Here is a 4,497-nt window from a genome sequence, read left to right on the forward strand (position 1 = left end):
GACCAGTTAAATAGAATAGAATGCCCAGAAATAAATTCACACATCTATAGCCAACTGATCTTTAACAAAGGCATCAATAGCATACTCTGGAGAAGGGATAGTGCTGGGAAAACAGGATACACAGAAGGTTGACCCATGACCGCCTCCCCACAACACACACTTCTCACTTATCAAAATGGATCAACAATGTAAATGTAAGATATGAAACTACCAGAAGAAACCACAGGGGAAACACTCCAAGTCATTGTCACAGGGAATTATTTTTTGGATAAGTCCCCAAAAGCACAAGCAAAAATAGACAAATGGGATTATATCACGCTGAGGAGCTAACGCACAACAAAGGAAACATCAGTGAAGAGACAACCGACAGATGGGAGGAAATATTCACAAGCTACTCATCTGAAACAGCATTAATATCCAGAATATATAAGACATTTTAGAAACGTAGCAACCCCCCTACCCCAACCAATCCTTTTAAGGAATGGACAAAGGATCTGAATGGTGATTTCTCAAAAGAAGAAATACAAATGGCCAATGCATATGTGAAAAAATGTTCCTTATCACTAGCCATCAGGGAAATGCAAAGCTACAAGAAGGTATCCTCTCACTCCAGTGAGAATGGATGCTATCAAAAAGACAAACAATAATAAATATTGATGTGGGTGTGGAGAAAGGGAACCCTATACACTGTTGGTGGGAATGCAAATTAGTGTAAGCATTATAGAGAAAAGTATGAGGTTTCCTCAACAAACGAAAAGTAAATCTACCACATGACTCACTTATCCCTCCTCTGGGTATATTCACAAAGGAAATGAAATCAGCAGATAAAAGAGATATCTGCCCTCCCACACTCATCAGGGCCCTGTTGGCAAGAGCCAAGACATGGGATCAATCTAGGTGTTCACTGTTGGATGAATGACTACTGAAAATGTTATAATATATACAGAATGAAACATTCAGCCACAAAAATGAATGGAATCCTGACATTTGCAGCAAAATGGATGGAACTGGAGATCTTTATGCTAAGTGAAATGAGCCAGAAAGACAAATACTGTTTTCTCTAATGTGTGAAAGTTTGTTTAAAAAGTCCATCTGGATTTAACATTGTGATTATCTGAGGCTGGGAAGGGAGTGGGAAGGCTGAATGATGGGTATTAAAAGGCAGTCAAGGGGCTGGCGCTGTGGCATAGCAAGCAAAGCTGCCACCTGCAGTGCCGGCATCCCATATGGGTGCTGGTTCGAATCCCAGATGCTCTGCTTCTGATCCAGCTCTCTGCTATGGCCTGGGAAAGCAGTAGAAGATGGCCCAAGTCCTTGGGCCCCTGCACCTGCATGGGAGACCCGGAAGAAGTTCCTGGCTCCTGGCTTCGGATCAGTGCAGCTCCTGCCACTGTGGCCAACTGGGGAGTGAACCATCAGATGTAAGACATCTCTCTCTCTGCCTCTCTTTATCTCTGTGTGTAACTCTTTAAAATAAATAAATGAATCTTAAAAAAAAGGCAGTCAGGTGAAGGTAATGAGTTCTAGTACCCCACACATGGCAGAGCCACTACAGCTGATGATGGAGTATCATATTCTGCATGAAGAATTGAAAGAGAGGAGCTGGTAGCTCCACACAAAGAAAAGATAGGGAAATGAAAAGGGTAGTTGCCTGGTATGACCAGTTTACATGCTATATATGCACTGCACCCTAAAAATATTCAAATATTATATGTTAATCCAAAATTATGAAAAAAATCAAATAAAATCTTCCTGTGGACATATTAAAAAGTTATTTAAAAGTGAGGCTAATTGAACAGAATGGAAACTCCAGAAATCAATCCATGCATCTACATCCAACTTTTCTATGACAAAGGAGCTAAAATCAATCCATGGAACAAGGACAGTCTCTTTAACAAATGGTGCTGGGAAAACTGGGTCTCCACATGCAGAAGTATGAAACTAGACACTCACCTTACACCTTACACAAAAACCCACTCAGAATGGATTGAAGATCTAAATCTACCATGCAATACCATGAAATTACTAGAGAGTATTGGGAAAACTCTGCAAGACTTTAGCATAGGCAAAGACTTCTTGGAAAAATCCCCATAAGTACAGACAGTCAAAGCCAAAGTTGACAAATGGGATTACATCAAGCTGAGAAGCTTCTGCACTGCAAAAGAAATACTCACCAAACTGAAGAGGCAACTGACAGAGTGGGGGAAAATATTTGCAAACTACACAACTGAAAAAGGGTTACCATCCAGAATCTAGAAAGAGCTCAAGAAATTCAACAACAAAGCAAACAATCCAGTTAAGAAATGGGCAAAGGACTTGAACAGGCATTTTTCATGAGAGAAAATTCAAATGACCAACAGACACTTGAAAAAAGGAGAGGGAGAGGGGTAGGGAGAGGGGAAGGGAGAAGGAGAGGGAGAGGGAGAGGGAGAGGGAAAGGATGCTCAGGATCACTAGCTGTCAGGGAAATGCAAACCAAAACCATAGTGAGGTTTCACCTCATTCCAGTTAGAATGGCTCTCATACAGAAATCAACAAGTGCCAAATGCTGTTGAGGATGTGGGGAGAAAGATACCCTGATCCACTGTTGATGGGAATGTAAACTGGTGCAGCCACTGTGGAAGACAGTAGAGAGATACCTCAGAAATCTGAATATAAACCTACCATATAACCCAGCCATTCCATTCCTGGGAATTTACCCAATCCAAAAGAAATCAGCATATAAAAGAGTTATTTGTACCTCCATGTTCATTGCAGCCCAATACACAATAGCTAAGACATGGAATCAACCCAAATGTCCACCAACAATTGGCTAATTGGCTGAATAAAGAAATTATGGTATATATACACTATATACACTATGGAGTACTACTCAGCTGTAAAAAAAAAAAAAGTGAAATCCTGTTTTTCGCAACAAGGTAGACACAACAGGAAACCATTCTTTTTTTTTTTTTTTTACAAAGCTACTTTTAATACTTTGGGGTGTGCCCCACAGGAATAAAAAACACTGGGAAGAGGTAACCCTCTCACCCCCAGGAGTGGCCCAGGGGGAGAGAGGCTACCTGAGGGGAAGAAGCACAAAAGGGACCCGCTGCAGACTCAGGGCAAAGGGAATGCCATCGGTGCTGGGGCCTGTGAGCACTACAGGAGGAAACGCGAGCATGGTGGGACCGGCTCCAGGCACACAGGCGAAGGGCAAGAGGGTTGGACACGAAGCCACAAAGCTACTTGGGTTCCTCCTCCTTCTCGTTTGCCTTTTTCTGCTTCTGCTGCATGATCTCCGAGTCCCTCTGCTTGCGGCGGCAGCAGAAAGCCCGTCATCTCGGCGCTTTCCCTTAACTGAGTCGCTTTGCTTTTTCATATTCTTCTGGCGGGCGAGTTCACGCTGGTTACCGCGACGGCAGCGGCTCCCAGGAAACCATTCTATTTAGTGAAATAAGCCAGACCCCAAAAGACAGATATCATATGTTTTCCCTGATCTGAGGTAACTAATAGAGAACCTGAAATGTAATGTATTGGAGTGAAATAGACATTTTGAGAATTGATGATTGTTTACAGCTCTTGTCTCTTTCAATGAAGAACAGTGGGGTTTTTTTTTCCTGCAAATTATCTGTTGAACTCTTTTACTTGTGTAGGGTTAGCTATATGATCATTATATAAACTGAAAAATAGATCTTCATAAAAATTAAGAGTGGGGCCGGCGCCGCAGCTCAACAGGCTAATCCTCCTCCTGCGGCGCCGGCACACCAGGTTCTAGTCCCAGCCGGGGTGCCGATTCTGTCCCGGTTGCTCCTCTTCCAGGCCAGCTCTCTTCTGTGGCCTGGGAGTGCAGTGGAGGATGGCCCAAGTCCTTGGGCCCTGCACCCGCATGGGAGACCAGGAGAAGCACCTGGCTCCTGCCTTCGGATCAGCACGATGCACCGGCCGCAGCGGCCATTGGAGGGTGAACCAACGGCAAAAAGGAAGACCTTTCTCTCTGTCTCTCTTTCTCACTGTCCACTCTGCCTGTCAGAAAAAAAATTAACAGTGGGAATGGGAGGAGGAGGGTTGGAGTGGGCAGGAAGGAGGGTTTGGGAGGGAGTGTCACTATGTTCAGAAATCTGTATATATGAAATACAAGAAACTTGTGTAAAAAGTTAGGCTAATTTTAATATATTTTGTATAATCCAATACATCAAGTATAATCTTAAATACATTTCGAGATAGATGCCATATGAAACTACTGACAAGCATTTGATATTATTTTTCCATATTTTTTTTTTGACAGGCAGAGTTAGACAGTGAGAGAGAGAGACAGAGAGAAAGGTCTTCCTTCTGTTGGTTCACTCCCCAAATGGCCGTTAAAGCCGGCGCTGTGTTGACCCGAAGCCAGGAGCCAGGTGTTTCTCTTGGTCTCCCATGCAGGTGCAGGGCCCAAGCACTTGGGCCATCCTCCACTGCCCTCCTGGGCCACAGCAGAGAGCTGGACTGGAAGAGGAGCAACCGGGACAGAACTGG

At 43.7% G+C, this 4,497-nt stretch overlaps 1 pseudogene; it reads right to left on the minus strand.

Moving 5' to 3' along the window:
* Window positions 1-3,128: 3,128 nt before the first annotated feature.
* Window positions 3,129-3,391, minus strand: LOC133749774 (small EDRK-rich factor 2-like; annotated as a pseudogene).
* Between the last annotated feature and the right edge of the window lie 1,106 nt (window positions 3,392-4,497).

Source organism: Lepus europaeus, chromosome 2 (genome assembly GCF_033115175.1).
Source record: "Lepus europaeus isolate LE1 chromosome 2, mLepTim1.pri, whole genome shotgun sequence".
Classification (NCBI taxonomy): domain Eukaryota; kingdom Metazoa; phylum Chordata; class Mammalia; order Lagomorpha; family Leporidae; genus Lepus; species Lepus europaeus.